We start from the raw sequence: 14475 nt of genomic DNA on the forward strand, positions 1-14475 counted from the left end.
CAGGGGTCTGAAACCCTGACACCCTCATCCACCTCCACTGGCTGCCGGCCAAGTCCCGCATTTCCTACAAAACCCTCCTCCTCACCTTTAAAGGGGCCCTCAAGTCCCACCTATTTGCCACCTTAGTTTATCTGCTGTTTTGTCTGACTGTTTTTTGTTTTTCTCCTGTTGTTCTGTAAAGCGAGCTTGGGTCCCCTGAAAGGCGCTATATAAAGTTATTATTATTATGATTTAAAGTTTCACACACTTCACTGAGTTGGGTGGGTTTTTTAAACGTTATTCTTTATTCAGTATCATATGGACTGGTAAATGGACTGTACTTATTTAGCTCTTTATCAGGTCTTTACGACCCCTCAGAGCTCTTTACATACTACGAGTCATTCATCCATTCACACCTCATTCATACAGAGCAGTACCACTTGCTCTAGGAAGCTAACATTCACACACACTCACACACACGCTCACACGCACACACACACACTCACACACCATTGGCCATCAGGAGCAACTCAGGGTTCACTATCTTCCCCACGGATACATCGACACATCGACATGTTGAAGGCACTACAGGCTGGGATCAAACCAACAACCTTTTGGTTCAAAGACGACCGCACTCCCTCGCAGCCACAGTCGCTGTTTCTATATACATTCTTATACAAATAATATAATCGTCTTTCTATTTAAATTACACAAAGATAGACACAATCCGGTACCAACACTACACACACACCATGACATTTACACCACTGTTGGAGAGAAAGTGACATTGACGTTGGATCAAAGTTGTAGGATATTTGTTATTTTAACAACTACACCCATCAGTCTACAGAGTGGTGCTGTGATGCAACATCTGCAACAGCATGCAGGCTTTATAATCTTTATTTGGTGGAGTACTTTTGGGATTCTGTACACTTCAAGGCACTTTCTGAGGACTAGCATGTTGTACAGGTAAAAAACGCCAATATGCAACAACAAAATCTCTATTGATGTCACCACCAATTTCAAATCAAATCAAATCAGGTTTTATTTATATAGCACATTTAAAAGCGATTTTTGGTCGAGCCAAAGTGCTGTACATGTAATAAAAACACATTACTACAATCACAATAAACGACAATAAATTACAACAGATATATCTTAAAAACAAAATAAAAATAAAACACACGGAAAAGTCAGGAGTCGTGCTCCGCTCTAACTAGAAAGCCAGAGAGAAGAAGTGTGTTTTTAGTTTAGTTTAGTAATTTAATATCTTAGCCCTCATAACTACTGTGAATTGCAGTGTTATTATTGTAATTTATTATCAGTGTGAGCTGTGGTACTTTATTGCAAGTGGCTATATACCCCTAACCCTAACCTTACATTAAACTGTTATTGAAAGGCAGCAGTATATCACAACCCTTCAACGATGATGGAAAAAGACATTCTATACAGTATATATGTGCACTGAATATGTATATGTGGGGATTAAACTGTGATATGATTCTGGATGGCATCCATAAGACTGCTGACGTTCTGATGCTAATTATGAGGAGCACATACTAAACAATTAGCATAATAAAGGACTGACTGTGCCTCTTGCTGTTGTTCTGTGATATTCTTAGAAGCACTGGGTCACAATCAAATGTAAAGCTGCTTCCCCTTAGCTCATATGTTGACTTATTGGTCATTTTGGTCTTACGAATTTGTAAGGCAATTTATAATTTTTGATACTTTAAATGCTAAATTTATTATATCAGAAATTGATGAGAGGAAGATTATTTTCTTCTTCTTCTTCCTCCTCTTCATCTTCTTGAAAAAAATATCTATCTGTTTCGGTTGCTCAATGGTTGAAGCTCCATCTTTAATTCAGGCTTTATTTCCCCGGTGGTGACACAATTGACTGATAATGTATCAATCTAATGTTGTCTTATAGCATTGTTTAATTAACCATTACTACACCAAAATAACAAACTAAAACACGTGTCTGTTCCCACTTTAAACCATCACAGTGCTGTAGAAACTAAGTGCGTATCAGCATTTATATACCACGGGGAAGGAGATGAATATAAATAGCTTTCCTTCTTCTTCTGGTGGTTTTTCTCTCAGTGACGTCAGATTCACTATATGTGCACTCATGCACATCCATCCATCTATCTATCTATCTATTGACCCATGTTGTGCTTCCTTTGGCGTTTTTGTACATGTCTTGTTATTGTTATCTTTCTATCAATCCATCAAAATGTAATCTCTTTTACTATATGGGCCTCCAACAGATAAAACCAATAGAGATTATGTCCAGCAGCTCAGGCACACACACACAAACTGAAATTGGTAAGATAGCAATGGCTCTGATTTCTCCATGACCATTATTAGCATTGGTAGGTTTTACTATACAGTGGAAACAGAAAGGTAGCCTAGGCTAAGCACTAGTGGACGGATTACTGCCAAAAAGTGACAGGATGCAATCATGAAAAGACCCTAAAAGACCAAAAAGAGACCCCATAAGACAAGAAAAACCCCAAATAGATTCAAATGAAATCCAATCAGACCAAAAAGAGACACAAAAAGATGGAAGAGACCCAAAGAGACCATAAGGATGCGTACGACACATTCACTGACACAAAACAACCACAAAGGGATGCAAAACCTCTGCAAAGACATTCTGCACAACAGCATTTACTTCAAATCTGAATAATTAAATAAACGTGTAAATATTAATAATTGTGTATTTGAACTTTGTTGTAGTGAAACGCTCCTTGATGGAACCATATATTAACAATCATATAGAGCCATGTATCTAGTAATGATATATAATATAGAGGGGCGACTCTCTGCAAAATGAGTATTTTTACTTTGGATTCTTCAACTATAATTTGCCAATAATACTTCTTCTTAGGACTTCTACTTATAATGGAGTATTTAGATGTTTATGTATCAGTACTTTTACTAAAGCAAGGGTCTGAATTGTTCTTTCTCCACTTATTTTAACTTAATATAATTTAGATTTACCCAAAACATGAACATAATGAGCTTTTTGAAGATGGATGTGATGGCAGGGCTGCATTAGATTGATTTATGAGCAGAGCCCAGTTTCTCTGCACTGCCGAGCTGAACCGGTAGCAGAGGTTGGCCTTGATTTCCCCGTGGATTTATCCCTCCATTACACTGCGAGATGACGAGCCTATAACTGTCAAACTCTCCTCGCAATTACAGCAGCGCAGGAGAGAGGAGAGAGCAGAAAAGTCCTGCAGCTCTTCAACACATTCCTGCTGGTTATTAAACTGATTAACATAACCATACCCGGCTAGCGTGCTGACGTGTTAGCCGGGATTTCAGTTTCATGGCAGCCTGAACATCTGAGAGAGGAGTCACTGAGTCATTAGCACTTCCCCAGACTAATATCTCAGACCTTTCTCTCTCTGTGTGTCTACAGCCGGCGTGCTGATGAGCAGAAGAGGTGCTAACATTTAATGAGCTAGCACTTTTAGAAGCTATCTGTGTGAGGTGTGTGTGTGTCTCCAAGCTGGTGGAGCATCGAAACACTGGTACTGTGTCTTAATACTTCTGTGCTTTCTTTTGATGCTTTGCTGTTTTTGTTTGCTGTATAGCAAAATGCACTATAAGTACCAGGATGATGATCCCAAAAATGGTCAAAAAGTCCAGTGTGGAACGCTCAACGACTGCCTTCTTTGCTACGTTACAGAAGCTACCAACCAGCCGCCATTGAGGTTGCTCAGGTGAACACAGCACTATACAAATAAAAGTTATACATGTGGGTTTCTTACTATATTTAAGTTATGTACCACTATATTGGTGTCAATAAGAAGCCAGAGCTTGGGGTTTTAGTGGGTTAAATTAGTAGACTTCAATGATTTGCTGCCACGAATGATAGCGATGCTAGCTAGCTAACAGCCGCTATCGTCACGCAACCCAGTCTCACGGCATTTCGTGTTATAGTCACGAAATTAATTTAATCTATTGATTCGTGTTCACCAACACGATTTTCACCTTTTTTTCGTGTCACACAGAACGATTTGAAATGCAATGTATTTCTCTTGGTAGTATGTTTCGTGCCTGCAACACGTCTTTTTGTCCGGTCGGGTCTTGGAAGACCAGAAGCTGTGTGGTTGATAAAAACATGTTCTTACTCAATATCTTACCCTAAGCCTAACCCTATCCCTTTTATTTTAAATTGTATAATGTCTGAGTTTTTGTGCCGTCAGTGAGGAAAAGAAATGGCTCAGAACCTCAGAATACTGACATCTGTATTTTATGTCATCTTTTTTTCCTTCTAATTTGTTATTATTTGGTGCAGGCACGAAACATACTACCAATATAAATACATTGCTTCTAAAATCGTTCTGTGTCAGAATACTTAAATATGTATTTTTTTAAATGTATTTTTTCTTCTAATTTGTTATTATTTACATTGCTTTTAAAATCGTTCTGTGTGACACGAAAAACATGGCGAAATCGTGTTGGTGAACACGAATCAATAGATTAATTTCGTGACTATAACACGAAATGCCGTGAGACTGTGTTGCGTCACGACGGCAAAGCAGTCGTGTGCGATTTAACACAACGCTATGACATCGATATTTTGAAGACATTGACACGACATTGAAGTGCACTAAGTGTCTGAACCTACAGTAACTAACATCAGCAATCGTCAATTGAAGTGAAGGATGCTTCCTTGCTAGGATAGGACCTTTCAAGTCTAACCCCTAGTTTCCACCGGGTCCGTCTGCGTTGCGTTACGGCTGCGCCGCGGTTTTGGTCCGACCTCCTCTAGCGTTATAACCCACCGGGCGCGTTCCAGAAGCGTTTCAGAAGCGTTTCAGAAGCAGAGCGTCGTGCATGCAGGCTCGCAGTTTTTGTTGATTTGGGCATATTTCCTGGACAGGCTACTTTGTACAGACAAAGTTAATAATAACTGTAATATTCCAGTTATAAACGACATGAATCAAAGATGTGTTGCTGTATTTTAGTGGTAAAAAAATGCATTCATCATCATAATTATTCTATATATATATAATTTACACAGTGCCTGTAAACCGGAGGAGAACGCTGGCATTTCTCCTCCTACTTGAAAGACTACGGAGGGATAGGGTCGGCAAAATTAGTTTGTGTGTGTATATATATATAGACTATATACATATGCTATATATGCTCTGAACGTTCCACTTCCTGCCTGCCCGACATTACCTTGCGGCTGCGACGCAGATGGACCCGGTGGAAATTAGGGGTACGTTTTTTTTTACTCTCGTTTAGTCGAAACAAGCCCTTGAAACACAAATAATTTTACCTTTACATTTTATAGATTTGAAAATGTACCTCTCTCTGCAGTTGACAACCTCTTTGTGTTATTAATAGAGCGTTGTTAAAATCTGCCACTGAGCACCGCAGGTCGTAAAAAATTAAATATAGATGAAATAGAGTTAAAGGTAGGGTAGGTAAGAATGGAGAAACCAGCTCGAGTGTGCTAGAATTTGAAAGTACACAACCGGAAAAAATCTGCCCCTTCCTTCAGACTTCCTTACAGAGCCCCTCCTCCAACACACACGAACGCGCACATGACCAATGAGGGCACGAGATAAGTTTGTGCACAGATGGAAGGCTGACAGGCAGGTAGGCCATCCAGTTATTTTAGCCGGGCCGGCTCAGATGATTGGTCGTGCTTTTTACAGTACTACGGCTTCCACAGATGATTTTTTTTAATGTATTTATTGTCAAAGCATTTAATATATTCATTGCTATCGGGATGTTAAGAGCATTCCATGGAATATAACAAAAAAATAAATGACATACCCCACCTTTAAGATTCAGCATGTGGTTTATCAATTGCTGAATAGATCTAAGCAGTTTTTGTGCGGCTTACTACAAAAAAATATTAACTGAAGGTATATTTTCCTTGTTTCCAAAATGGGGGACAGTAAATGCAAAGTGTGGAGAAGATTGTGGGTGTGACAGCATCAAAATCAAGAAGGCTAGTCTAGGGTTAGCACTATTGGACGATTACTGCCAAAAAGAGACAGGATGAAATCATGAATAGATGCAAAAAGACTAGTCACAAAAAGACCAACACCAGACAGAAAGACAAAAAAGAGACACAAAAATACCAAAAGAGACACAACAACCCCAAAACGAGACCCAAAAAGACAAACACAAGACACAAAAAGACCAAAAAGAGACACAAAAAGGACGAATATATTCAGCCACTACAACAATCTAACAATTAGTGCATTGAGTTGCTGGTTTTATTGCGCAATAAGCCCATATTAAAATATGTCATGGCAGGGCGGTTAAAGAACAAATACATCCCTTAAAATGCTCTGATAAAGGGCTCAGAGCTTGATATTTGAAGGGTCCTTCTGTATAATTCGAGGACGTTGCATGCTGGATATTCAGACTTTTAAGAACCTTTCATGCTAATGCTTTAACTTTCTTTCCCTTAATGTCTTTGCACATTATTGCTCACACAAAGTAATTATCATGGGGCATCGGCGGTCACAACAACTCAAGCATCTTATGTAAGAAAAGCAATCAGTGGAATCCATATGATTAAATGCTGCTCAAACACAGGATGCAGGTCAGAGGTCAGGGGGTCTAGATCATGGTGTTGAAACGACGTACACTTTACACTCCATTATACAATACTAACACTGCTCGTCTGCAGCGGGTGCAAAATGCCGCAGCAAGGCTTTTAACTGGCACACGGAAATATGACCACATTTCCCCCATTTTGGCTTCGCTCCACTGGCTGCCAATACATTTTAGGATTCATTTCAAAATCCTTTTGTTGACTTTTAAATCCCTAAATGGCATGACCCCACCATATCTTTCTGAGCTGCTACACCCTTACACGCCCACCCGCCCTCTCAGATCAGCGAATCAACTGCTCCTGAATGTGCCCAGAACCAAGTCAAAGCTCAGAGGGGGCCGTTGCTTCTCTGTAGCGGCTCCCACACTGTGGAACGATCTGCCCCTGCACATCAGACAGGTCCCCACACTGTGGAACGATCTGCCCCTGCACATCAGACAGGCTCCCACACTGTGGAACGATCTGCCCCTGCACATCAGACAGGCTCCCACACTGTGGAACGATCTGCCCCTGCACATCAGACAGGCTCCCACACTGTGGAACGATCTGCCCCTGCACATCAGACAGGCTCCCACACTGTGGAACGATCTGCCCCTGCACATCAGACAGGCCCCCACACTGTGGAACGATCTGCCCCTGCACATCAGACAGGCCGCCACACTGTGGAACGATCTGCCCCTGCACATCAGACAGGTCCCCACACTGTGGAACGATCTGCCCCTGCACATCAGACAGGTCCCCACACTGTGGAACGATCTGCCCCTGCACATCAGACAGGTCCCCACACTGTGGAACGATCTGCCCCTGCACGTCAGACAGGTCCCCACACTGTGGAACGATCTACCCCTGCACATCAGACAGGCTCCCACACTGTGGAACGATCTACCCCTGCACATCAGACAGGCTCCCACACTGTGGAACGATCTACCCCTGCACATCAGACAGGCTCCCACACTGTGGAACGATCTGCCCCTGCACATCAGACAGGCTCCCACACTGTGGAACGATCTGCCCCTGCACATCAGACAGGCTCCCACACTGTGGAACGATCTGCCCCTGCACATCAGACAGGCTCCCACACTGTGGAACGATCTGCCCCTGCACATCAGACAGGCCTCCACACTGTGGAACGATCTGCCCCTGCACATCAGACAGGCCGCCACACTGTGGAACGATCTGCCCCTGCACATCAGACAGGTCCCCACACTGTGGAACGATCTGCCCCTGCACATCAGACAGGTCCCCACACTGTGGAACGATCTGCCCCTGCACATCAGACAGGTCCCCACACTGTGGAACGATCTGCCCCTGCACGTCAGACAGGTCCCCACACTGTGGAACGATCTACCCCTGCACATCAGACAGGCTCCCACACTGTGGAACGATCTACCCCTGCACATCAGACAGGCCTCCACACTGTGGAACGATCTGCCCCTGCACATCAGACAGGCTCCCACACTGTGGAACGATCTGCCCCTGCACATCAGACAGATCCCCACACTGTGGAACGATCTGCCCCTGCACATCAGACAGGCTCCCACACTGTGGAACGATCTGCCCCTGCACATCAGACAGGCTCCCACACTGTGGAACAATCTGCCCCTGCACATCAGACAGATCCCCACACTGTGGAACGATCTGCCCCTGCACATCAGACAGGCCTCCACACTGTGGAACGATCTGCCCCTGCACATCAGACAGCCCATCAGACTGAGACACTACATACTGACATGAACCTGAACATCGGCAGGAGAGGACTCTTTAAAGTAGAGACACTACATACTGATATGAACCTGAACATCAGCAGGAGAGGACTCTTTAAAGTAGAGACACTACATACTGATATGAACCTGAACATCAGCAGGAGAGGACTCTTTAAAGTAGAGACACTAAATACTGATATACACCTGAACATCAGCAGGAGAGGACTCTTTAAAGTAGAGACACTACATACTGATATACACCTGAACATCAGCAGGAGAGGACTCTTTAAAGTAGAGACACTACATACTGATATACACCTGAACATCAGCAGGAGAGGACTCTTTAAAGTAGAGACACTACATACTGATATACACCTGAACATCAGCAGGAGAGGACTCTTTAAAGTAGATACACTACATACTGATATGAACCTGAACATCAGCAGGAGAGGACTCTTTAAAGTAGAGACACTACATACTGATATACACCTGAACATCAGCAGGAGAGGACTCTTTAAAGTAGAGACACTACATACTGATATACACCTGAACATCAGCAGGAGAGGACTCTTTAAAGTAGAGACACTACATACTGATATACACCTGAACATCAGCAGGAGAGGACTCTTTAAAGTAGAGACACTACATACTGATATACACCTGAACATCAGCAGGAGAGGACTCTTTAAAGTAGAGACACTACATACTGATATACACCTGAACATCAGCAGGAGAGGACTCTTTAAAGTAGATACACTACATACTGATATGAACCTGAACATCAGCAGGAGAGGACTCTTTAAAGTAGAGACACTACATACTGATATACACCTGAACATCAGCAGGAGAGGACTCTTTAAAGTAGAGACACTACATACTGATATACACCTGAACATCAGCAGGAGAGGACTCTTTAAAGTAGAGACACTAAATACTGATATACACCTGAACATCAGCAGGAGAGGACTCTTTAAAGTAGAGACACTACATACTGATATACACCTGAACATCAGCAGGAGAGGACTCTTTAAAGTAGAGACACTAAATACTGATATACACCTGAACATCAGCAGGAGAGGACTCTTTAAAGTAGAGACACTACATACTGATATACACCTGAACATCAGCAGGAGGGGACTCTTTAAAGTAGAGACACTACATATTGATATACACCTGAACATCAGCAGTAGAGGACTCTTTAAAGTAGAGACACTACATACTGATATGAACCTGAACATCAGCAGGAGAGGACTCTTTAAAGTAGAGACACTAAATACTGATATACACCTGAACATCAGCAGGAGAGGACTCTTTAAAGTAGATACACTACATACTGATATGAACCTGAACATCAGCAGGAGAGGACTCTTTAAAGTAGAGACACTACATACTGATATACACCTGAACATCAGCAGGAGAGGACTCTTTAAAGTAGAGACACTACATACTGATATACACCTGAACATCAGCAGGAGAGGACTCTTTAAAGTAGAGACACTAAATACTGATATACACCTGAACATCAGCAGGAGAGGACTCTTTAAAGTAGAGACACTACATACTGATATACACCTGAACATCAGCAGGAGAGGACTCTTTAAAGTAGAGACACTAAATACTGATATACACCTGAACATCAGCAGGAGAGGACTCTTTAAAGTAGAGACACTACATACTGATATACACCTGAACATCAGCAGGAGAGGACTCTTTAAAGTAGAGACACTAAATACTGATATACACCTGAACATCAGCAGGAGAGGACTCTTTAAAGTAGAGACACTACATACTGATATACACCTGAACATCAGCAGGAGGGGACTCTTTAAAGTAGAGACACTACATATTGATATACACCTGAACATCAGCAGTAGAGGACTCTTTAAAGTAGAGACACTACATACTGATATGAACCTGAACATCAGCAGGAGAGGACTCTTTAAAGTAGAGACACTAAATACTGATATACACCTGAACATCAGCAGGAGAGGACTCTTTAAAGTAGAGACACTACATACTGATATACACCTGAACATCAGCAGGAGAGGACTCTTTAAAGTAGATACACTACATACTGATATGAACCTGAACATCAGCAGGAGAGGACTCTTTAAAGTAGAGACACTACATACTGATATACACCTGAACATCAGCAGGAGAGGACTCTTTAAAGTAGAGACACTACATACTGATATACACCTGAACATCAGCAGGAGAGGACTCTTTAAAGTAGAGACACTAAATACTGATATACACCTGAACATCAGCAGGAGAGGACTCTTTAAAGTAGAGACACTACATACTGATATACACCTGAACATCAGCAGGAGAGGACTCTTTAAAGTAGAGACACTAAATACTGATATACACCTGAACATCAGCAGGAGAGGACTCTTTAAAGTAGAGACACTACATACTGATATACACCTGAACATCAGCAGGAGGGGACTCTTTAAAGTAGAGACACTACATATTGATATACACCTGAACATCAGCAGTAGAGGACTCTTTAAAGTAGAGACACTACATACTGATATACACCTGAACATCAGCAGGAGAGGACTCTTTAAAGTAGATTTGCCTCGCTTTGCTAATTTCTGCTGCGATTCGCACAGAAAAAGAAAAAGAAATGGAGCATAAAAACACTAATTTTGGACGAGATGTTGAATGGAGGTCAGAGTCTGCAGGGAGCAACTTCATCAGGTCAGGTTAACTTCAGAGGAGCTGCAGCTCTCACATCACATGATACCTTCAACGCAGTTTAACAAAAAACCTTTTCAGACCATTTTATGACTTCTCTCATATTAGGATGTCAGTGGTCCTGATTCCAGATGCTTATAACAGACATGCATCTGATAATTAAAACAAGAAATACATAATGTATGTTCCTCAGGAAAACTTTACTTTAATGAGGAATAAGAAGAAATACAGTCTTGCACTAATGTACATTCTCAAAGATATTGAAGTGACTGTTATTTTGTATATATTGATTGTTGTGCTTTTATCTTAAAGGTGGGGTAGGTAAGTTTGAGAAACCGGCTCGAGATACACTTTTTGTTATATTCCATGGAATGCCCTTAACATCCCGATAGCAATGAATATCTGAAGTGCTTTGACAAAAAATCCATTAAAAAAATGTCATCTGTGGAAGCCGTAATACTGTAAAAAGCACGACCAATCATCTGAGCCGGCCCGGCTAAAATAACTGGATGGCCTACCTGCCTGTCAGCCTTCCATCTGTGCACAAACTTATCTCGTGCCCTCATTGGTCATGTGCGCGTTCGTGTGTGTTGGAGGAGGGGCTCTGTAAGGAAGTGGCAGATTTTCTCCGGTTGTGTATTTTCAAATTCTAGCGATCTCGAGCCGGTTTCTCAAACTTACCCACCTTTAATGTGTGCATATGTATAAATGTGTCTGTTGATTGCGTATATATAGGATATACATATTTTATACATATTTGTATTTTTGTATTCGGGATTGTGGGAAACGGTATTTCGTTCTCTCTGTCTGTACACACACACTGAAAGATTGACAATAAAGTTGACTTTGACTGACTTGAATACTGCAAATCCTCGAATATTTAAGTGCAGACAAAAGCAATCAATCTTGGGATCCTATATTAAGATCATATATTAGATCACAGATCACACAAAATAGTGTTTAAACTGTTTTACATTTGAACTACATTACCCATTGTTATGCTTCAAGTAAATCCTTGTACTATGATATATGATCTTTATTACATATTTGAACATCATAACACACCATGACTTTGCTATTTGGTGCAGCAGCGAAAGAGTCAAGAGGCAAATTACTTGAGTCGTTAAACACAATTATCTCCTGACTTCATCATCTCAGCAACATGTTGGAGCAGAGTATTTCCAATGGGTAAAGACAATGTGCATCATTTGTAATTATTGATGAAAGCCAAAGAAGAAATTGTCCCCTTATTTTCTTTAATTAAAACTAAATGTTAAGTGGACTGATGCCAATGATTTAAGAGAGTTGGCATGGCTGTATGACAGGGACAACTTCTGTTAAAGTGTCTCATTTTAAGAAAATAGTCCGTCAAATGTCATCAGTAGCTCCCAGGCTCTGGAACGACCTCAGGCTCTGGAACGACCTCAGGCTCTGGAACGACCTGCCCCCCCATGTCAAATTGTCGCCCACTCTTCAAACCTTTAAGTCCCGCCTAAAGACCCACCTCTTTCCCCTCGCTTACGAGTCAGTCTGACCTACTGTACGCTCTACCTATTTGTATGCTTTTATTGTCTGTCCATAGCCTTTATGTGTGCCTTTTATCTATTCTTGTAATATCATATTTTATTATAATGTTATGTTCGTTGTGAAGCACTTTGGCGAACCCTCTGTTTTTAAAATGTGCTATAGAAATAAAGTGGATTGGATTGGATTATAATCTAGAACAAACACAGGGATTTTAGCCTCTGCAGACCATTTACATGCACACAAACCTATATGACACATCACAGGGAAGGGAAATGCCCCAAAAGCATAATTTGGCCTCTTTAAATTAACAGATTATCATGAAAGTCGTGATCATGTGACTTTCAAAAACCATTCACGTGTCATTTTGATGAAATGAGCGTCAGATCAGAAAGTGTTTTGCTGAATCAGAAGACATGTTGTGATCAAGACTTTCCTCCGTTTCTGAATGAACTCAGAGACTCAGTTTTACAATCATTGTAAATTAAGAGAAGATGTAGTGTTTATATTTTCCATCAGATGGAGCTGTTCAGTATAAGTGAGAGAAATTACACTTTCACATGTCATAATGAAGTGGCCATCAGGATGAAGAGTCAGTGAACATCAGAGGGGATTATTATGAAGTCAATAAAGACATGCACTAAGACCAGATGCTTCAATAAGGTGTAAGGAAGATTTAAAACTGCACTTCATAATATTTAAAGTAAAGAGATGTGAAATTATCCAAACATGTTATTTCAATTCATGTCATATTGACAATTTTGAAATCTTAAAGTCATTTCCTCTTCGTTCAGTTAAGCTGTGTGTAAAATATATTTGAAATCTGTCATTTTATTTCCTGAATTGTAAATAAAACATGTCAAAGTTTGCACTCAATCTCCTTTAGTGTCCAGTGAGTCCTTTACATTTAACTACAAATCCCACAATGCAAAGCTTTGCCTGTACTTTGATATAACAGCTGGGTAAATTAAAGTTATTTGATCTGGTGATGCATAACGGGAATGATTCACAACTCACTGCATGACACCGAGCACTTATAGATTTCATAGTGAGGGAGATTACATTGGCATGTTTTATGCATGGGATCTGGTTACTCATTTGACTTCAGTTGGCATTCATATTCATATTTTTAAGCAAAGAAACGGCACGGCACAGCTTATGTCACCTTTCAGTCACTGTTTGGGATCTTTACACCCTCTCAAAGCTGCAAAGAAATCCAAGCATGCAACACTGAAGAGATCAGATCAGACAAGGAGAGAGCCCAAAGCACAAGGTCTGCAAATATCACAGGTACACATCTGCTGCTACACATTCAACACACATTTACATCATTGTTGCAGAGCCTTTTCTTCCAAAAACTCAAAATATGACTCAAGTTCTGCCACAAGCTTTTCTACATCCTGCGAGTCTCTATCGATAACATAAATATCTAATGCTCCTCCAGCAAACATAATGAAAGATGCATGCAATAAGACTAGACATTAGACAGTGTCACAAAATTGCTTTAACCCTCCTATTGTCTTCGTTTCCCCCCCCCCCCCTTACTTTGGTGTTCACGGTCAAATTTGAGCGGTCCTGTTTTAACTGCTATTACATTAACACAAAAACCATTAATCATCACCAAATGTCATTTAACACCCTTTCAAACTGTACATATTGTATCAGACTACTGGTATACATGAACAACTGCAGTAAATACTGTATACAAAGAATAGGCACTGAACATGTATTGCGTGTGCCGGGTGTGATCCATGTGGGGGGATGGGCACATAAGAGCGGGACATGTGTCAGATTGTTCTGTGTGTGTGTGTGTGTGTGTTTGTGTGTGTGTGTGTTTGTGTGTGTGTGTGTGTGTTGTGTGTGTGTGTGTGTGTGTGTGTGTGTGCCAGGTGTGATTCACATGGGGGGATAGGGCACATAAGGGGGGACGGACACATCATCCAAAACTCAATGAAAGTGGTGATCAGC

The 14475-nt window shown here is 41.2% G+C and overlaps 1 protein-coding gene across 1 annotated transcript in view; it reads right to left on the bottom strand.

Moving 5' to 3' along the window:
- Positions 1-14475, bottom strand: part of LOC117496677 (SH3 and multiple ankyrin repeat domains protein 2-like) — a 178610-nt gene that overhangs the window by 89634 nt on the left and 74501 nt on the right.

The sequence above is a fragment of the Trematomus bernacchii genome, unplaced genomic scaffold (assembly GCF_902827165.1).
Source record: "Trematomus bernacchii unplaced genomic scaffold, fTreBer1.1, whole genome shotgun sequence".
Taxonomy (NCBI): Eukaryota; Metazoa; Chordata; class Actinopteri; order Perciformes; family Nototheniidae; genus Trematomus; species Trematomus bernacchii.